At 43.2% G+C, this 22,813-nt stretch overlaps 1 long non-coding RNA gene across 1 annotated transcript; it reads left to right on the top strand.

Moving 5' to 3' along the window:
- Window positions 1-6,693: 6,693 nt before the first annotated feature.
- On the top strand, window positions 6,694-21,184 carry LOC110080845 (uncharacterized). The gene is made up of 2 exons (XR_013536858.1): window positions 6,694-13,917; window positions 16,983-21,184. It is a non-coding gene; the product is annotated as an uncharacterized LOC110080845 (long non-coding RNA).
- The last annotated feature ends 1,629 nt before the right edge of the window (window positions 21,185-22,813 follow it).

The following is a 22,813-nucleotide window of genomic DNA, read 5'->3' as shown; positions in this document are numbered from 1 at the left end:
GGGGCACAGGCTAATAAAACAGTTTTATGGTGGGTGCCCTTGGTTTGGTTGAGAGAGAACACACATCCCATTTTTGAAAATCAAACCTCTGAAGCAAAACTGAATTCTGTCCAACTGAGGCACAGCTAATCTGCATGCGCTAGTATTTCATGGAGTAGCAAACACTTTTCACACAAAATGTTTGTATCAAGTAAAGCGGCTGTACCACATAGGGACCCTCTTGTGGGACAGGGAAACCATTTGCCCTTGTCAAAAATTTTATGGAGGCATGTCTAATGAAGTGTGAGGGAGTGGCTTCATCATCATCATCATCATCATCATCTTAGAACTGCAGAGCTGGAAGGGACCTTATGGATCATTGTAGTGTTCCCCTTTATTTTGTCAATGATTCATGTTTTAATATGTTAATTGTTGATGCATATTCATGTTGCTGAGAGGTAGAGCTGAGAGTCAGGGGGAGAGTGTGTGAGAGAGAAGTAGTTAGAGTGTGGAGTTTGGGGAATTCTGAGGTGTGATTAAAATTAGGAGGGTATTATCAAATAGAAGGTGGTGGTTAATAATAAATTTACCTAAAGAAGATATTCATGAATCAGTTTCAATTTCTGTAATCAATAAAAGTTCTATTTAAAAGACCTTGAAGTGTGGACCTGAATCTTTATCTTCCTGAAGTATTGGTGATTTAGTGATCACCTGGTGGCAGCAGTATAAAAGAGGGGATTGTTTGCCTTCTTGTGCTCTGAGTTTTGACGGTCAAGCAAGGGGGCACGACCGGTGAACACCACAATCATCAAGTCCAGTTCTTGTCAGGGAGGCGTAGTGGGGAATCAAACTCCCAACCTCTGGTTCCGCAGCCAGATACTTTAATCACTGAACTATGTAGCAGCTCTTCTTCACAAAAAGAGACAAGTGGCCAGGTTTCCCTGCTGTCACCCACACTACGGCTTCCACCCTTGGGGCTTTTGTAACCTAACTGAACCACAACAACACACCCCATGTGGAACACACCTTGAAATGCACCTAGAAGGTCCAGGAGATATGACATGTGAGACGGAATATAACACGGTTGCCACCTATTGGTTTCCCGGCTCATTTCAAGATGCCAGCTTCTTCACCCTGAAATCCCATAAAGGCTTAAGCCACTCTATAAAACAGAAGAGTTATGGTGGATTATACCAGAGGCCTAGCTGGTCCAGCATTCTGTTCACACAGCAGCCAGCCAGATGGCGATTAGAATCCCAAAAGCAGGGCATGCTAATTCCTGTTGTTGCTGCTGCTGTTATTCAGCCTTGCTCTTTTCTATTTATGTAGTGTTTTGAATGTTCCAATTATTTTTGTAGTGTCAGTTGCCCTGGATGTTTCCAAGGAAAAGCAGAGAGAAATCTAATAAAATAAACCCAGCTCAGTGTGATCAGTACCTGGAAGAACAGTTTGATTTTGGTCATTAATAGGGTTGCTTCCAAGCATCATGTTCAAACTGTATCTTCAGCAGAGGCATTAGCATGGAAAATAATGCCCGAAGGGATTTCTTTTTTTAAAAATCCATTTTACTTTCTCGTAATAAAAATATGACTCGACCTTCAAGAAGCTGCCACTTTAATTCAATAGGAGTGAAAACAGCTTATGCACAGTGTTTGAGTCAATGCACTTCCTCTTCACCATACTGAGAGTGGTATAATCCTTGGGGAAACACTGCTGAAGATTGCCTTGACAAAATGATGCTCAGCTTCCTTCTCTGCTGGAGAAAGGTACCTACTCCTCTGTGCTCTCAAATCGCTATTCTTTTATTATTTATCTTGCAGGCCCAAAGGAATATATATACCTCCAGCCAAGTTACAATGTTACTCTTCCCATAGAACAGCCTCCCCAATTTCCTAATCACTGCATGCATCTGGTCAAATTAAAGGGTACCCATAGCATTGTACCATATGCCTTGAAGTACCTCAGGATTGTGTATTTTAAAACATTTAAGATAATCCTATTATTATTATTATTATTATTATTATTATTATTATTATTATTATTATTATTATTATTATTATTATTATTATTATTATTATTATTATTATTATTATTATTACCACCACCACCACCACCACCACCACCACTACTACTACTACTACTACTACTACTACATATGTATGTGGGGGTTCAACGTTACACTCCATTTTTGCACCAAAGAAACCAGTAGATTTTTGATGCTTCAAAACAGGTAAAATATTTATTGGTGTATTTAACAAATAACAAGTGTCTATAACAGGATTTTAGAGGCTTTTCTCCTTCCGCCAATGGGTCCTGAAGGGGCTTCCAATCTTCAAACAAGAACAGATTTCCACTGTTGACATTCCAAGGGCCCAGCCAATTTGCAGAGACTCCGTCTGCTACGGTCTGTCCCATCTCACCTTCCAACAGGGGCACGGTCTCATCATCCTGGTCGTCATTCCACAGGGAGCGTCCCTCTGGGTCCGGATCCTTCCAGGGTCCTCCCTGTAAGCTCTCCTCCTCATTTCTCTTATCCTCCATTCCAACCTGCCTTTTCTTTCTGCCTCTACCCTCTCTCTCTCTCCTCTCTCAGTTTCTTTCTCCACTCTCTCGCCTCAGCTTCTCCCCAATAAGATGGTCGGGGTGGGTACACTCTCCTTTTTCTATAATCTGTTTCTTCTTTAGGTACCCTTAATCTCTCCCATAATCCTGTCCACGGATCTTCCATCCATACCCACTCCCAACCTGGCGGCAATGGCTCCTCCTTCCTATTTATCTCTGCTGCTCCTGCCTCAAACTCCATCATCTTCTTCCTCTCTTTTCCCGCCGTTTCTCCCTGAGCCCCTCCTAATGTCATGCTTTGCATCTCCTTTCCCAGCTTGTCTGCTTCTGCCCCTTGCTGCTCTGTGTCTGTGGGTGCTCATGTTGGCTGGGGTCTTGTTTCCTTATCTTCGAGGCGGAGGAGGGATGGCTCTCCAGCAAGTGGGGTATTCCCCTCACCTCCTGTCTCACATACTAGGACTCAGGAGGCCTAGGTTTGAATCCCCACTCCACCATTGAAACTCATTGGGGTGTGGGACTGGCAAAGCCACTCCTTAAATATCTCACTTACATTATAAATACAGAGAGCCTTGTGGCACAGTGGTTAAACTGTTGTACTGAAGCCAAAACTGTGCTCATGACCTGGGGTTCAATCCCTGGTAGCTGGCTCAGGGTTGACTCAGACATCTATCCTTCTGAGGTCAGTAAAATGATTACCCAGCTCGCTGGGGGGGGCGGGCAATGTGTAGCCTGTGTAATTAACTTGTAAACCTCCCAGAGAGTGTTTTAAGCGCTATTGGGTGGTACATAAGTAGCACGCTTTGCTTTACTTTGAAGGCAACATCTCCGGACTTCGTTAAGGATTGACAACATCTGTGGCTCTTTCCTTCAGGCCATGAAAATTTATTGTACAAAAGGACACAACAGACAATCAGTCCTATACAAGAACCCACCGTTCAGAATGTTAGCTATACACTTATTATGGAAGCCTCAATCTCCAGTCACAGGGCCAGACCCAACTGTTAGGCAGATTGAGGAAGGAAGCTATCTCAGGTGGCAGATGTGGGAGGTGAAGTAGGCTGGAGGTCAGATCCACGTGTGCCACAATCTGTCTCTCACCCTCTAAGCCAGGGGTCCCCAACCTTGGGCCTCCAGATGTTCTTGGATTTCTGGGAGTTGTCCCAGAAATCCTGGCCAACAGAGGTGGTGGTGAGGGCTTGTGGGAGCCGTAGTCCAAGAACATCTGGAGGCCCAAGGTCGGGGACCACTGCTCTAAGCCATCTTGATGTCTTGCTACCAAAGTTGAACTAAGAGTCAACTGCCATGTTCACTGGCTTCAAGGGCAGGGGTGTTTTCATGGCTTTCGCTTTGAGAAGCAAAATGTCTTGGTTTGGCCCTCTGCACACACACCCTGGAGGGCTGCAGCAAAGCTGGAAATATTTTCCTATTTTTTCTATTTTAAAAGCATTTCCAGCTTTGCTGCAATATCAGAAGCAGAAGTGGTATGATATCGCCTCCTGGGGTTTTGCTTTTTTTGGAGGCTGCATTGGATTGGGCTGATCCCTCCTGTAAAAACACTGCTTCCAGAGTCACCCAGGAATGGAAAAACCATTTCCCGAACTGCAAGGTGTTTTCGTTTCTTTTGTCCATGGTGGGGCTCTCTGGGGCCAGGGGTGCAAAATAAATAAAAGCCTCGGGATTTGTGCAGATCTATGGGCTTTGCCTGCCCTTGTTCTAAAAGTTACTTTCCATGTTTACAGGCCGTGTGCTGTACTGTCATCAGAGTTCTCTTAGGTGTGACTTAATTAAGGGACGAGCTCCCAATCTACCTTGGCTGTGAGCATACACTGCATAGTTCTTTACCATAAAAGACCTGTGATTTTGAAACCTGGTTAACTTTTAGTATGTGTTGCCTGAGTGTTCCTTGCTTTTAGAAGTTCATTGTTTGCTTGGCATGGTGATCTGCTTTGGGAGCAGAACAGAATTTTAAAAAATATATATGTATGTGTGTCAGAGAGAGAGAGAGAGAGAGAGAGAGAGAGAGAGATGGTTTTTTCACTTGCCCTAAACTACACCAAAATGGCAGGAGATGCCTCCTAATCCTGAGACATATTTTTCTTTATCTTTTCGAGAGGAGGCTGAGTTCCCCCACTTCTATCTGCCCTAATTATCCTGAGGACTTTGTTCTTTTTTCCTGCGTGCATCAAGCAGTCTGTTCCCTCGCCTTGGAGTTAACATCTCTGCAGTGCCGAAAGCAGATTTCCCCCCTTTGCTCACAATCTCAACGGCCCACATGAAAAATGCTTAACTTTGATCCATTTCTTGGTGTTATCAATTCTGGCACGGTTCCATGAAGAGAGGGAGAAACGCACATGCACACACACACACACACACACACACACACGTGTGCTCCGAGGAGACCTCTTTTAATTCTTCATGCAGTTTTTCAAACTTTGAAATATGCGGCAGGGGGAGAGGGAAGGCAAATGCGATGCTGGTTGTAAAATATTTATTTACGAGTGCCGCGCATTTCATGCAAAGATTGTCAAGGACCATGGCGTAGAACTCAAAGCACCTCCTGCGTGGATGGTAGACAGGCTTGTGAACATCACCATTCATAGCTTTGCTGGGTGCCAAGCATGAAACCAGCAGGGGAGAACACAGCTAGGTGTAGCATCGGCTGCTGTTTGGGCTGATAATTTCTAATTTTAGCGTAGCAAGCTTTCAGGGTGAAAAACGCTGAGCGCTGTTTTCTGTCTGGCCATGAGGAGGGGCTGCCGGGTTCTCAGTACGTTGGCTGAAATCTAAAGGAACTGCTGCTCTTCTCCAGACAGATCTTGGGGCAAGTAGTGCTGTAGGAGGAGAAAGTTTGACTTTTGTGGGGAAGGTGTAAAGCCTGGACTTCCATTTCTCCCCGTTTCCAGCTGGGGCCAGGTTGCCAGCAAGAGCAGAGGGCCTGGAAAAACTTGCCACATGGTGTAGGTTCCGAAGGGAAGGCTGTGTGGGAAGGTGACTGTAACAGAAATGGAAGCAACCCCACTGCAGCTTGGGTGCTTTTTTTGGGGGGGGGGGCTGCCTACCTCCCAAAAAGGAGTAGACTTCTCCTCTAGGCTCTGTGTTGCCGTGCTACCTACCTAACCCAGGATTCTGCACCCATTTGCCCAGGTTGCCCTCATGCCTATTTCCACAGGCAGGTGGCCTAGGAGTACTTCTAAGATCACCACTGCACGGACCCTTGCTTGCCCCACCTCTGTGACATCACAAGAGCTATGCCCCTTGTGTTCAGATGTTGGCTCTGAAACTTTGGAGAGTGGGATGGTCCTAACCTGGCCAGCCTGAGCTGAACATGAGACCAGAATCTTCATCAGGCAATACCTGCATGCATTGCTAACTGTATGTGTGTTTCATAAACGCAGTGGTGTTTAAATGTCTCTGCTCCACTTTTCCCCTATCAGAAGAAAAGGAGGATTTCATACAGTGTAGTGATAACAGTTTTGGAACGATACTTGAGAGATTTGGGTTCAAGGTCTTCTTGTCGCTACGTGCCTTCAAGTCGGAACTGAATGACAGTGACCTTCAACAGGGCTTTCAAGGTAAGTGACATGTTTAAGGAATGTCTTTACAAGTTCTACAACCTCAGTGTCTTGCCAGGGCAAACGGGGATTTGAACCCAGGCCTCCTGAGTCCTAGTCCATAACTCTACCCACTACACCACACTGAATATCTCCAGTTCTAACTGGACCACAAAACTCATTAACTGATCTTCAACCAGTCACCCTCATCCACCCTGGCCAGGTTGGGAGGGTGAAGCAAGTAGGAAGCAAGCCATGCATGTCCGCTTAAGCTCACAGATGAAAAGACTAGCTAGAAATATTATAGACAGATATATGAAACAATATTTTAAAGTCAAGGCTTTTCTCATTCCCAAAGTTAAAACGTTTCCCCCCCCCTCCCTCTTTCATAGCTTTTGTACAACCAGACAGTCTGGGATGCCTTGCTCATTGTTGATCTCCAGATGTGGCTTTCGTCCTATCACTGTCTTAGGAAGGCTGGATGTAGGTATGCTGGAATGTCTGCCCGGGAAAGGATTTGACAAATGCTAGCATTAATAAGCTGCTTTCTTTGCCACTGTAGGAGAAAGGTCCGGGTCTCAGTGCAGGAGATAAAGGATGTCATCTTTAAAGGATGCCTTGGACTTTTGCAGCTTGAACCAGAATGCAAAGGCACCCCAGAGGAGATATTGACAAGCTGGCTTTACCCTAGGTAGTTGTCCTTGTTACCCAAGCAAGTAGCACCAAAAAGCAGCTAAATTAATTTGTGCATGTAGGGTTAGCAGAGCACCCTTCGTAAATATGCAACATCCATATTCTAGGACAATATGAAAGCTAGTATTTAGTAGGAAGAAACATTGAAAGAGGAAACAATACAGGAATCCTAGTTCCAGCTCACTAAGGTTGAGATGCAGGGGGTCATGACAGCTCCCTCATGTCTCAGGAACAAAGGGAAGATGACTCTTTTATCCTCTCCTAAAGACGGTCTAAAGAGAAACATACAAGGAAAGAAGTGACATTAGCAAACCTGAGATTATTGATCTAGGGCTGAAGAAAGGCTAAGCCAGGTCAGAACCAGGTAAAGGATAATCTAGGAAATTTGGGGAAGTCTTTTTCTCCACCATTCAATGAATGCATCTTTATTCACCTGAAACTCTTCTGAGTGAGCCCTACATCCAAGCCAATCCATCCTGCCCTGTGAGTTATTTGTAATGCAATAGGGCCCCTGTATTCACAGGATCAATATTTGCAGTTTCACTTATCCGTGGTCTGAAATATTAAAAATATTAAAAGAAGAAAATCCAGAGGGGGAAAATTTCACATGTATTACCAGAACTGGCCACTAAAGAGAGCCAGAGATCATTGTATGAATTCATCTTGTTGAATAATACATAGTATGGTTTCTGGTGCCCTCTGGCGGCCAGATCTGGTAATCTGTGTGAAAAAAAATGTTAATTCTTTTTCCTTTATCATGCTATGTACTGTATAGCATTTACTATTACAGTATCTGTGGTTTTCAGCATCTGTGGGGTAGGGCTTGGAACTAATCCCCTGTGGGTACGGAGGTCCTATAGTATGCTTCTTTTGCCATAGAAGATAGTAATAACAGATGTGCATGGTGCTTGTAGCGTCTGCAAAGAGAGACATCGTTTGCCTTCCATGGAAATGGCATTCTATTAGCATAAGGAACAGAAGGCAAGTCTTATTATTGGTTTTAGGAGGAATTTCAGTTTAGATGCTTGGTTGCTGGGTGCGAGTTTCTTCTTTAGGCGATGGCCTTTTGTTTGACATGACAGAGAGGAGAGAGAGATTTTTTTGTTATGGAATGATTTCTGCCTTATGCTCCAAAAAGAATCCCAAGGGTGTTTTCATAGGAAAATCTTAAAACAACTTATAACATTTAAAACATTCTGTATAATGAGAAGAACAAGACAAACATCTTTTTTTAAAAAAAAAACAAATCCTCCAGAGAATGGCACTTCAGCATTTAAAATAACACTAAAGTCATGCAGAACGGAAAGAGCTTTGGGGTGCCTCTAAACCAGTGGTCCCCAACCTTGGGCCTCCAGATGTTCTTGGACTTCAACTCCCAGAAATCCTGGCCAGCAGAGATGGTGGTGAAGGCTTCTGGGAGTTGTAGTCCAAGAACATCCGGAGGTCCAAGGTTAGGGACCACTGCTCTAAACCATATACAGGAAGGGCCAGGCTATCTTCTTCAGGGAGAGAGTTTATACAGTATATTCCTCTGGAAAAGGCCCTGCTCCGTTTTCTCAGCTTTCCTCATGGGTAGACACGAGTGATTCCACTATTGACAGCATCACCCAAGAAGATGGTGTCCTTCAGATTTCATGGCTCCAAACAGATGAAGGCTTTGTATCTGCACAGGCATTCTACCAGTGCCGACATGTATTTTGCACGTCATCTTCCCACCTGCCCATCCATTTGCCGTGGCATGATTTTCACCTAGCAGTAAGTAGGTGCACGCTACCTGCCATTTCATATTTCCTCCAATACCATAGGGATAGCAGCCCTCGCTTAAAATGGTGGGCAATTCTCAGGTGCTCATCATAGATAGCTGTATTGCTGATGCCACCATCATTAAATCTGTTATCATGGGTAAGCCAACCATGGGGGGGGGGAAGCATAATGTGGAGAAGAGCCGTCCAGATAACAGTTTGCCAGTGACATCTTTGCACCAAGAGCAAATCCTCTGTGTGAACAGGTTGCTGTTGCTGAATCAGGGCAAATATCTCTTTCTTTCACTTGTAGCAACAGGAAGACCTGCGTTGCCTGAAGCCTAGAAATGAAATTAGACATAAAATACTGATTACATTTTCTCTCATGGTAGCCCAAATCTGTCAATCTCTTTTTGAAGGTAATTTTTAAATGAAAGAGACATTTAGATTTTAAATTATTCTCATAGCTGTGATACTGTTAAATTTAATTTGGTTTGTTTTAACACACCCTGGATAACCATCTTATTTTTAACGGAGGAAGCTATTTAGTAAGACAAAAAGAGTACCTAACCCTATAATTACCTAAAAGAAGTGTTTGGGGAAATGAATGAATACATAGAAATACTGGTGGTGTGATAAAAACCACTTATATATATATACTTATATGCCATTGTTCACAAATATATATCTATAATTCCCCCCTACTTATCCACTTTTCTTTAAACTATCATCACTCCATTTTATGCATGATCCAACTAAATTTAAAGGGCAACTACTCTGAAATTAAGCAGTTTTTGAATTGCAGCTGTCCAAGGATATGGCTGAATCTTTGCCACTGAAATCAATGGGATTTAAAGAAGCTTAATTTTGGCACACTGAATCATGTCATTATTTATTTATTTGAGCTGATCAACAAGCAAAATGACAATTGTTTCATATGTAGATTTTGTAAATCTCCATTCTCTGTTTTATATAGCATATAGGCCTAGAAGTACTGGGGGTAAAAATAAACAGAGAACTTGTTGTTGTTAAATGCCATCAAGTCACCTCCAACAGCGATCCTATGAGTGAGTGGTCTCCAAAATGACCTCCAAAATAACCTGTTGCCAATAGTTCAGCTCGGCTCTTGTAAACTCAAGTCTTTGGCTCTCTTTAGGGAGTCAGTCTGTCTCCCAGTTAATCTTTCTCTTTTCTTGCTGCTTTCAACTTTTCCTAACATTATTGTCTTTTCCAGAGAATCTTGCCTTCTCATGATGTGCCCAAAGTAGAACGCAATAGCTCAGGCTTGAGTTGCTCTAGGACTGATTTCTTTGTCTTTCTAGTGGTCCAGGATATCCACCAAGCACTTCTTCAGAAGGATATTTCAAACTAATCAGTTTTTCTCCTCTCAGCTTTCTGCACTGTCTAGGTTTCACACCCGTACACCCAGAGATACAAATCTTTAAAAAGAATTAAACAATTATTATATTTTAAATGGTCAACAAAATCAATACTAAAAACACATTTAAAATGTGCGGCAGAAATACAAGTGTATGCATGGTCTTGTCCTTGGTCTCCAGTGACATATTTTTACACTTGATGATTTTTCCCCTAATTTCTTCTTTGCTGCCCTTCTGAGTCTCATTCTTCTTCTGATGTCTTGGCTGTAATCTCCCTTTGGATGGATGATAGAGCCAAAGGACGCAAAATCTCCATTTCAATTTCTTCATTGTCAAGGTTAAAGCTGTGTCGTTCTTCTGTAGCCCTGATTTGGATCTTCTTAAGGTTCAACTGCAGTCCTGGAAACCTTTTAGTGGATGAAATGCCACCCCCAATTGGGACTGCAGCCCACAGCTGGGGCAAATACTTAAAGCTCCCAACCTGGCCACATCATGCTCTCAATAAATCCAAGTCTTGCCCCTTACATTTGGTTGTTTCTCTTTGACGGCTAGAGTGGAAAGGAAGCACTTCCTTTTGCAGCTGCACCGAAACGGAGGAGGAAATGGGCTCAAGGAAGTAAGTCCCCACCCCCACCCCCCAGAGCCCGGACTGCGATCCTCCAGAGTCCAAGCCCATACGACAGGCTGGAGTTTCCCCATCTCTTTCCCGAATATTCCATTGTTCACAAAAATCTAATCTTTCCCATTCTAATTACATCTTCAGAGAATCATACATTTCCTTTATTCATCCCTTGTGTATAACCTGCAATGCGGGGCAGTGCTCTTTCATGGGCACCTGTCACTTTGTTGTTAGGAGACTTTGGAACTCAGTCATTGTTAGGTGCTGCCGAGATCACTGGTGCTGATAACTAAGATCTACACACACAAAGGGCAGGGGATGTTTTCATTGTGAATGTTTGTTTTTCGAGTAAGAAGCGCTGTTCAATGGGGCCTGCGCTTACGCTTCTGAAGTGCACAGAGAGCCACAGAATTAACCCCAAGGAATTCCTCTTTGGCACCCTGTCTCTGCTTCAAGGACAGAACAGCACAACGAGGGATGGAAGGTCTTTCCCCCTTGCCCCCTGCCCCTGAAACACACCCAATGAAGAACATAAGACTTGAGAAGGAGAGAAAGGAGAGGTCACCCTCTTCCTTCCATAAAATGGTCGCTGATGGGTAAGGAGTGTGGGTTCTGTAGTGAGTAAGAATTGTCTGTGGGCAGAGGTGAGGGACTTGTTGGTTTGATCTTGCATATTTCATCTTCCTAGCAAGGAACAATGTCTTTCGCAGTTGGTATCTATATATAGCCATACATCAACCCCTGGGTATTACAGTATAGAGGCCAGCTGCAAGGAGTTGCTGAAAACCGACTCCCTCTCTCTTCTCCTCTCTCTGTTAGCAGAGAGAAAATAGTCAGGCTCCACCCGTAGCACCTGTCTGTGCTTTTTATATAGTGTTAGAAAATTATCTTTAAAATGAATTTTGGAAAAGGGAAATAAATCCTCCTGCCCTTGTATTTCTCTAGCCATTTCTGACTGAGGCAGGGGCATAAAACCCATTCAGCCTGAGAATCTTATAGGGAAACCAGAAGCCCGATGACTCCAAGGCTCAGAGCTTGAACTGCATCTGGAAAGAGGTTAAGGTCAGGCAGAGGTTACAAACTGAGATGTGTTTCTAGCGTTGACGGCCCCTGAACTGCAGAAAACAGTGCCAGCAGCAGGAATAACAATTTTGGGAAGAGGGCACAGGTGAATCAACATGGTTTTCTAATTTGTACTCTGTCTCTCAGTCAAGATTTCAGAAAGAAAGAAAGATTTTAACATTTCCATCCAGAGTGTGTTCTCCTGAAAGCATTTTGATTGAATTAATTTTGAGAATAAATATAGTACTGTATAGTAAATGTACAGTATGTCTTTCAAGATAACCTTTAAATAAACAGTCAGTTACACACTTTATATCTTAGAGGTATACTTTGCCTTCCACAGTTCACAGTTGATTCAAGCAGATGGCCCTAGCCTATGAAAATAACAGGAACTGAGATTTCAGCTGCCAAGGAAATTGGGAGGAATCCCCATTAGAACTGTTGTGCCTTCTGAGCAGTTTAGAAGATGAGAAAATTTGTATATACCGAAGAATTCCATCTCCCATTTTCCTTTGAATGTTGTCTGGACTGGTTATTTGAAGCTAGATGAAAAACAATTAAACTGATATTGAATACTCATTGCTGCGCTTACTGCAAGGGGTAATTCAGACCATGTTGCGGACAGAACGTGCCCAATAACTATTTGCCAGGACCATTCATTTATAACATCAGTTCTGCTGTGCTATAACAAGCTAGCTGAAGTAAGTCCCCTCTTGTCCTAGAACAGCAGTGAGGAAAACATAAACCTCCAGATGTTGTTCAACAGCACCTCATACTTGGGTGTGCTGACTAGGACCTGATGGGAGTTGCAGTTCAACCACATTTAGAGGACCACGCTTTTTCCCTCCCTTGCCTTGTGATAAAACAAAAAGACCTCTATTTCTTTTCTTTAAGTCTCCCTGCTTTGTCTAAGGCAGTGGTTCCCAACCTTGGGTTCACCGATATTCTTGGACTGCAACTCCCTGAAATCCTGGCCAACACAGCTAATAAACTGTACATAGGAAAAACCTCTAGACCTCTTAAAGTATGAATGGGTGAACACCTTAGTAATTTAAGAAATAAATGACTAGGCAGTCCTCTAATTGGCCATTTTACAGAAAATAACCATACAATAAAAGATCCAGTGTTCTGGGCTGTGGACATAGTTCCTGGGAACTGTGAAAGGCCTTTACTAAAGAGGGAAATTGACTGGATTCTGAAATTGAACACCTCATGGGTTAAATGAAGAAATAGACTTCCTCCCTTTATTATGATAACACTGATGGGCTGTGTACAAATGCCTCCTTTCCTAGTGCCTGCACTTTCGAACACTTTCAATTAGTTTTGGAGCTGATCTAGACCAAAGAAAGGTGCAGAGAGTGCTGTATAAAGAAGCTTGGTAAGTGTTTGATATTCTATTTAATATACTGTATTTCATCATGCCTAATGTGCTCAGAATAAATGCATGTATTTACAGTATATAAACTGTCCTAATCCAGGTGTGTCTGCCTGCCTGCCTGCCTGCCTGTCTGTCTGTCTCTCTGTGTGTGTTTATGTAATCTGTGGTTTTGTGCTATGCTTAGCTCCTGAAGAAGGCTTCGAGCCAGAGCTTTTTAATGACTCATTTAAAGAAATACAGAATAAATATATTTGCGAAGGCTTTCACGGCCGGGATCTAATGGTTATTCTGGTTTTTTCGGGCTCTTAGGCTGTGTTCTGAAGGTTGTTCTTCCCAAGCCAACTACACCAGAGTACAGGTTGCTGTCCTCTGAAGATGCCGGCCACAGAGACTGGTGAAATGTCAGGAAGAACAACCTTCAGAACATGGCCTAAGAGCCCGAAAAACTCAGAACAACCACAGAATAAATAGCTTGATTCTATTTTCTACATCCTGAGACTTTGTTTCTCATTTATAATCTGGACTTCCATGGATGTACCAGTTCCTTTTGTTTTGTTCAACACAGCAGCGAGTGGGAAGGGGTTCTGGGAGCTGCAGTCCAAGAACGTCTGGGGACCAAGGTTGGGAGCCCCTGCTCAAAGGAATGGATGACAGATGTGGGGTGAAATTCTACCCCATGTGATTAGAGAGGTCTTACTTGTTCACTGAGGTTTTCTTTTCTTCTTTTTGCCCTTACAGCTCGCTCTGCCCAACCTCCTAGAGCAGATCATGAAGATGAGCAGGAGACGGGTTGCGGGGGGGGCAGGGGGCCGTTTCGCCCCACGTCTCATTCTGCATGCAGGAGCAGAAGGAATTCTGCCAGTGGAAGGACCTTATTGGATTACACGCCGTCTTTCTCGCCACGCCTTCGCATGTTATCCTGCCGACAACCCTTTGAGGTTGAGCTAGCAAGGTAGTTCAGTGGTTTAGGTACATCTGTCTGTGGAACCAGAGGTTGGCAGTTCAATTCCTTACTGTGCCTCCTGTGCACACAGAGCCTGGGTGGCCTTGGACAAACTGTACAGTCCCAGGGTGCCCCCAGAAAAAGGGAAGGGTCAACCATTCCTGTGTATTCTCTACCTGGGGAACCCTGGATCACCATAAGTGGCACATGATTATTATTTAGATGAAGAGTGAGTGAACGACCCAAGGTCATCCAGAGAGTTTCAGGAAATTTGAACTCAAGTCTTTCCTGTTTTAATCTGACACTCTGACTACCTCACTGTAGTGATCCTAAACAAATGCACTGGCCACCTTCCTTGTGCCTCTGGCTACTTTCCCCACAGTGTACTACGTAGGTAGGTCTTAGGTTATTCCCCTTCTCACAGTACATCTTGCAGCACGATTGATTGGTGTTAAATAACAGACGGTTTCAGACAATGTGGCCTAAGAGAAAGAAGATCCCCAGGTGAATGCAAAATGTTTTTTTGTAAACTGCCCCACATTGATTTCAGAGGAATGCATTTTTCATGTATCTGCTTGACATCACAGTCCAGGTCCCACAAATGAGATGTCCCTTCTCAACTTAGTGCTCTCCATTTGTTCTAAACTGCAGTTCCCACAATTCTTGATCACTCACATATTGGCTCAGACTTATATCATTGCATTGCTCTCCAGATGTAGTTCAAAACATCTGCAGGACACCACGCAATGAAAAGTTGAACCAGACCATCAAATGTGCGGTGAGATCGGATGGCTGCAAAGGCATGCACTTGATCTCACCAGAAAGGGCTCTTTGATCTGCTGAGGAATCACGCTGGCCCAATTCCAGGTATTGAAGCCTACAGTTCCACCAGAAAGGGCATGTAGCAGGCCTGAGATGGAGCACATTTCCCTGCACTATTGTGTGGTCACCAGGAAATAGGTTACACCAGAAGGCTCCACGGCCTGGTGCATTATTTACATGCTAGCCCCCCCGCATGTCTCTCTCTCCTTCTAGCAGCAAATTCTGAACTTGCAGCTTGGAAATATTTATAAAATATAAAACCAAAGAATATATCTCTTCTCACTTAGGATTGATAAGAAAATGGCATAAAAACTGAAAAAAAAATCCTATGTCTTCAATGCACTTAAAAAATAAATTTTGACAGTTGCTAGATGTTAGTTATTACACCTATGTAACATAGGTGTTTCTCATACCTAAAAGGTGACTTGGTGACTGTTTTGTTTTATTTATGTATTTAATATATTTTTACCCCACCTTTTTCCTTAGAAAGGACCCAAGGTGGTGTACATCATTGAAAAGACAACATATAAAAGAAAAAAAAACACAAAAACCCAGCAAGTAAACAAATATTTAAAAATAATTAAACACGTACTGTATTAAAATGGTAACTGAGATCAATATTAAAACACATTTAAAATAACAGAGCACAACAGTCCAAAATTAAAGAAATATTATATTTAAAATGGTAAGCAATATAATACTAAAGACACATTTATTTATTTATTTATTTATTTATTTATTTATTTATTTATCTATCTATCTATCTATCTATCTATCTATCTATCTATCTATCTATCTATCTATCTATCTATCTATCTATCTATTTATTTATTTATTTATTTATTTATTTATTTATTTAACTTATATGCCACCCACACTACCCAAAGGTCTCTGGGCGGCTTACAATTTAAAAGCAACAAGGCACAACCAAATATTTTTTAAAAAACCCTCAGACAGCCAGGTCACTGAGGGAAAGCCAGCTTGAAAAGTCTTCATCTGCCTGCAGAAGGCCAGCACAGATGGGGCCAAATACTAATTGTACGTCACCTCAACAATAACGAGATACATGTAACTAGTTATAGGTTACAGCAATACATAGTTATACAGTAAGTAACTAGCTACAGGTAACAGCATTATGTGTAACTAATTACATATAAGCTCTGATTGTTGTACACCAAGCCCAATTTACATCAGAAAAAAATAATGTTTTGTTCTGAATTGAATATGAACAAAAATGGACTTTTGAGTGGACCCCTTTTTTTCTGTAGATATTCAGCATACCTTTAAAACCTGCCATGTTTCCATACCATTTTCCCAAGTTAAATATTTGCTGTCTGCTTTGGAAACCATGCTCAAGAGATTCTTGGCAGTCAAACCGACATGCAGTGCTCAAAGGAACTACAAAGCGACACGTCGGCTCTCCTAAGTCAAACAAAGTGGGTGCAGCCGCTGGGAAACAGTAGGTTGTCTTTTCTCTGTTGGCTGTCGTCTTCCCTTTGGCTCTGGCTTTGAGGACATCTATCTGAGCCGTAAGTAGACTGCAGCATCTCAGTGCAAGCTAGCAAGGAGCCACAACACAAAGAACAGAGTTGGCAAGGGTGGGAGAAGGCTCACGGGTGGGAAACTGCTCTGTTAAATGGCTTTTCAACAAAATAGCCACAGTCTGTGGCAGAGTGTTATTCCAAATCCTTTTGAATAAGTAATTCATAAATACCTTGGTTTCTTTCACAGAGTTCAATCATATCCAGTTCCATTTGTCAAAAGTAGTAAAGACCACTTCTCCTGGCTTACAGGGAAAGGCTACAACTGGTCAACCCAGGAGATGGTAACTTGGCCTAAAGCTGGTCTATACTGACTTCCTCCAATTGTGTGGATCAGTGGCTCTCCCTGACAGGAGAGGCTGCAAAAGGTGCCTCTGGTGGTCATTACCTGATTTAATCAGTAGGCGGCAATGGATTTGATTGTATTGAGATGGAGTTTCCAGTGTTTGTTCTGTTCTTAGAGGAGAGAGACACAGTTCTGTTATGGATTCTTGAGTGGTGTTTTCCATAAACCTCTTGCGATGAATGGGCCCCTAATTAAGCCAGGACCTTGCCTTGGCAATGACTATTAGTCCGTTTTGTTCTAATGTCTTTCTTGTTTAGTAACTCTGAATTCTGACTTGACCCGCCAGTTTGGTAGGACTCCTGGCTCCACTGCCATAGCAACTGCTTTCGCCTCAGTCCTGACATGCACTTTCTCTCCCACCACAGATTAGCCAGCCCTTGTGGTGAACTGCTGCAGTCATGATGTTCCCACAATGTAATGATGATTTCTCCCGATGAACTGCCAAGGAACAGAGCTGAGTTCCATACAACAGCTTTCTGCACTGCAAGTCCCAGCTTCGGTCTACGCATCTGCTTTCCAGGCTGGGGTGCATTTGGGACGGAACAAGTGGGGCTGTGCCCCAGGGCACCAACATTTGGAGAGCGCTGAAAGCTAGAGGTGAATTTATTGCAGAGTAGAAAATAAACAGCAACCCCTTGCAGCCTCTCTCTCTCTCTCTCTCTCTCTCTCTCTCTCTCTCTGAAAGCTTAAACCATTTCTTCCTTTCTGGGGAACACCATATCTTCCTATTTGTGTTCTGTGAAGGACTCTGCACTGATGCCTCAGCAAAACGCGAGTGCTGGGGGAGTCACTACCATTTCAATGGAGTACCGAACTGACTAGCACAGCAGAGTTTAGCTTCTGCACCTTTAAACAGTGTCTTATATACAATCATTGATAAAGCGGGAGAACCTTGTGGCTAAAGGCCTGAATGGAGCGGCATCCGGAGGCCCCCCCCCCGTCCCTAATTTAGGGCTTTGTAAGTCAGCACCAGCACCCAGCCTGGAAGCAGATAAGCAACCAGGGCATCTCTCTGAGGGAATGGCATTATGGGCTTCCTGACAGCTGTGCCTGGCAGGTTTTTGGCAGCCACGTTTTGCACTGCTTATTGATTTCCAGGTTGCTTTCAAGGGTAGTGCGCACCCATGTTGGTGCCAGACTTGGGGGCTGGATGGGTTGAAAACTGGGTGCACTGACAAAAATGACAACATCACAAAAATGAAAATGCAGTTTTACTAACTAGTCAAATATAAAAATAAAAATTAAAATAAAAAAAAACAAGGGGGCACATTTATTACATTTTACTCATTATATTAATACACCACATTTGGACACACTGTTCTGTGGAATAAGGATATTGTAGAATAAATACTACAAGCTTGTAAAGTGTAGCTTGGCACCTGCCACCTTCATTAAAATTCTATACAAACTATGTTAATTATTCCTTTGTTTTAAATAATCAGATTAGCCACAGCCTTCCAGCTCATGCTGTATTTACAATGTTGGCCTGCAGTTGCCTACATCAAACAGAGGAGGCGATTCCTGAGCAAAAGAAACTCTACTTCCCTGATGTCTCTCTCATAAGTTCAAGTATTTTCATTTAATGGACTGAAATTATGTTTCTTTGTCAAAGCGTAACTTTCAGCTCCTTCCTCCCTGGTAAACCAAGTGTCCCTGCCATGATTTTCAGGGAGGAGGGTGCGCATGCATCCAGCCAGCATGCGTGCATGCTCTGCAGAATCACGGCAGGGACCGTTTGCTTGCCAGGAGGAATGGACCACATGGGCCACACGTTACAACTTGGCTTGCGCCGAACAACAACATCTTGATCAATAGAATCACATAATTTGAATGGTCACAGAATGGAATTCTGTATTCTAAGAGCCCTTGGGAACCTTTGTTCTTAAAGAAACAACGACAAAGCCTCTCCTCTGTTTCTGTGGGTGGTGAAAGATGGCAATCCTCTCTGTCTTTCTCCTCAGGCAGGGGTCTTTGGGTGGGTCAAATAATGGGCAACGCTAAATTGCACACATATGTCTATATTCATCCATTCATTCTTATGTATGGTAATGTACAGTATATAAAATGCAAATAACATAGCCAAAGAGCCAGTGTAGAATGGTGGATAGAGTTTTGAGCTAAGGGTCTGGAGACCTGAGTTCAAATTCCTACTCAGCCATGGAAACTCACCTGGCTGGTGACAATGGCAAACCTCTCGTTGCACATCTCATATACCTTGATAATCTTACTAGAATCGGCATAAGTCAGAAGTGTTTTGACAGCACATAACAACAGAAACACATATCCCAGATGTTTTCACACATAATTCCACAACAGCCATTTTAAGAAGAATTTGAAATAAAGCATGTATTTCATGCATCTGCCCATTGTCTTATGAAAGCACTGGCAGGGCTTGATCCTCCATACACCTGGGTAGGTTGCATCCTCAATACCAACAACCCAGAAGTCCAATTTGTAAAATGCCTGCTTCCTCATTATCTGGCATCTTCGTGGACTCTCTCTCTCTCTCTCTCATACCCTCTGTAGGTCCCTACTGTTTGTTGTTTGCATGGCAGTCTACAGAAGGTAGTGAGCCAGTACCTAAAGGGTCCCAGGGTGGGGTGTCTCATGGCACAAGTGGCGTGGTGGGGGTGGTGTTTGTCTCACTTCAGAATTGATCAGGGTGTGAGGGACTCCCCTCCCTGGACCATACGCCACCCACATTGCAGTGCTTTAAGAAGGACAACCAATGATCTCGTTCTTTCTCTCCTCTAAATTAGGCCACTGAGGCCAAAAAAAGTCAGGGGCTGATCGAACGCAGGTCCCTGGCCTGCAGAGCTTGCAAAAAAATGACCCTTTTTGGGGAACAACAGCTCCCACAACTGCCCAGTCAGCATAACCCTGGTGACCATACTGGCTCAGCGATTCAGGGAGTTGCAGTGTAAAAGTGTTAGTTTCTCAAGCTCTGCCCAAGGAACCCACAAGCCTGGCGTCAGTCTACCCATCCCTGCCCTTTGTATTCAACTCTTCCTCTTTTGTGTACATATTTACTACAGGGCACCAGTTTCCCTTTTCTTCCAGTGTTTTGGTCTAGAGAGTAAAAGCGCCTGGACAATCTGAAACTGCAAGTTCTGCAAAAAGAATGCAACCCTTTCATAGTAAATGCAAATCACACACCGCACAGTAACGTCATCTGGTGGTGGGAGAGAAACATTAAGGCTGGAAAACTTGGTGTATGATTGCTGGATTACAAGAAAGCCCGAACGTATGACGAACGGTCTGCCATGCTCCAGGAGATACATTAGGAATGCCATGTTGGGTATGCAACAAAAGACTGTAGTATCGGATATAATGGTTCTGGGCAACCAGCCGGCAAAGCTATCTCACAGGACTTTCCCTTCCACCTTGTGGCCATGGAACATGTTTAGTCCTCATAAGACCTTTGGTCCCAGCCTTAAATTTCCACCCTAACTATTTGCTTCTAAGTAGGCTTTTCTCCATCAAGTTCCATGCTCACACCCTCTTGCTGGTCTCCATGCGCCTGTTGGAAGTGGGTTGCAGGGCACACAAGTCGACACCAAATTCAGTTCTACTACCATAATGGGTATCAGGGAATGCAAGCTATCTGCTACCCCCTCCCATTCTTAATGTATTTGTCATTTCAGTACAGACATACCGTGTTGCGTTAGCTCACACTCTGCATTCAGTTATGGAAAGCTACTACTACCCAGCCCTTCCCTTAGAAAAATTCCTGCAGACACTCTTGGTTGTTGTGCACCTTTCTAGAGTCAACCCAACATCGTTAGTCAACTCCTCTGTAAGTTCCATCAGTACAGTGGGTCTACTCTACTGTGACGTACGATGCTAAGCAACAGGATTTCAGCCACTGCATTTTCATGTATTTTGCTTAAAAACCTCTTTGGAGGTAATGTGGCTGCTCAAGTAAAATCTTGACAAATATTACGGACATCCCTATCCTGTAAGCTAAAAGTAGATTCACAAACGTTGCCCTGAACTTTGCCTTTTACTTACTGAAATCCTTTTTGTTTACTCCATGGCAAAATCTGAAATGGCCGCATCCCTTACTCACGGGAGACAAACTTTGAGTAACAGTTGTTACCACTTTCAGAATGTGCAGCCTCAGTTGCACGTGACACTTTTCTGTGGCTTTGTAAACCATGAGATCCTCACCAGAAGGAAGTACTCCTTTGGAACTCTTATTTCACCAACGTACAGTAAAACTGGACTACAGAATGTTCCTTTATGTCCTCTCACTACTAAAGAGAAATATAAGTAACGTGGGAATTCAGAAAGACATGTATGACTTTTAGCACATCTTGGAGCCACGTTCATTTTACAGATAAATCACCCTGGCGAAATGTCAGATTCTTACCCTTTTCAAAATCCCTTTTCTTTGCTTTCATTGCCAGACATATAATCTGGCAAGGCTTTGTTTTTCCTCTTTCCACTAAAATCATGAGCAATTTGAAAGGGCCTTGGAATGTCTTTATCCTTGTATTGAACATCTAGCAGTAGCAAGTATAGATCACACTTGAAATATGTCTATATCATCTTTCAAAAATAAAAATCTTGGTGCGGAGAAGAAGAATCCTAACAATTCCTGTGGCAGGGTTCTCACATTTCCTGGCAATACCCAGAACTCCATTTTTGAGAGAGGATTCAACAAAGTGATCAACCTTCACAAACAATTCCAGGGCTGGGACTCCCCCCCTAGAAGATGTAATGCGATAGCCATTCAAGGTGCAAAAGAAAAAGACGAAACACACAAAAAGAGCTGCCTGCCTCACTGAGCAGCTCGACTGTCTCTCATGTTTGCTTCCTTTCTTCTGAATAAATCCTTCATTGGATGGCAAGTAAGTTCATCAAATAAGCTCTTAGTAGAACAGACTCATTCAATGTTCCCCCCCCTTGGCTTAATGACCATGTGTGGGCAAGAGGAAGCATTGCAACACCTGGAGAGGAGAGGGTTAAATCTTCCCTTCTGAAAGCTGCCCTTTGCATGGCAAGATGCCCTGCTGCTGGTACCAGGCAGATCATTCAGAGTCCTGTGAAACAGATTTGGAACTGGGGCCTCGTTGGTCCAAGCCTGGCAACGCCCCCACCCAGAAGCTTCTGCATTTGTGTCCCCCATAGAACCTCTGCATCTGTATCCATAGGCAACTGCATCCATGAGTGCATCTTCTCAGGAGACTGTCCTGTGTGCACAAGAATATAAGTCTGAGCCCAAAGAACAACATACCTAGTTATAGGGAACCAAATAAGTTTTCACCTTGGTTTTCTCTTGAGTGCAGACTCTCATCCTTCTTTGCAAGCCACTGTTTTATTTTACCTGAGGATAAGTGCCATGTTATGGACAAGGTGGCTAAAAAAGAATGCAAAGCCAGTCAAAACTAATTCAAAATCTAAACATAATGGACTTATTTTTATTTATTTTTTAATTTTTATTTAATAACATATTTTTATTTAATAAAAATAAAACCTACTTTGATTTGGATTCCTGCATTGAGCAGGAGGATGGACTCAATAGCCTTATAGGCCCCTTGCAATTCAGTTATTCTATGATTCTATGATTTTACTCTCTGTAATGCCAGACAATAATAAGACGATGGATGGATGGATGGATGGATGGATGGATGGATGGATGGATGGATGGATGGATGGATGGAAGGAAGGAAGGAAGGAAGGAAGGAAGGAAGGAAGGAAGGAAGGAAGGAAGGAAGGAAGGAAGGAAGGAAGGAAGGAAGGAAGGAAGGAAGGAAGGAAGGAAGGAAGGAAGGAAGGAAATCAGATGTTCCAGTAACCAAGATATCTGGCTCTCTTACAGAGTCAACTCTTTGTCTGTTGGAGGAAAGTGTTCAGTTGCAGCCACTTCAAAAGGTACTTGTGTGCCAGAAGAAAGGGCTTCATGTGCCACCTGTGGCACGCGTGCCATAGGTTCGCCATAACTACCATAGTCAAACAGGGATTTGAACCCTGGTGTCCTGAATTCCAGTCTGGCTTTCTATTTACTACTACACCACACTGGATCTCATTAAAAAGTCATACCAGAACAAATTTACAAAACTGAAGGAACTTTGAAACTATGGTGTGAAATAGCATTGGGAGTGATACAGGCAGAATCCTGGTGGCTGTCCGCTAGTTACCCTTGGTTAGGCATCAAGCAGTTCTTTGTATCCCAGCCATACATTGATACAGG

Source organism: Pogona vitticeps, chromosome 1, assembly GCF_051106095.1.
Source record: "Pogona vitticeps strain Pit_001003342236 chromosome 1, PviZW2.1, whole genome shotgun sequence".
Taxonomy (NCBI): Eukaryota; Metazoa; Chordata; class Lepidosauria; order Squamata; family Agamidae; genus Pogona; species Pogona vitticeps.
Note: the sequence above shows the minus strand (reverse complement) of the source record. Positions and strands in the feature narration are given on the sequence as shown.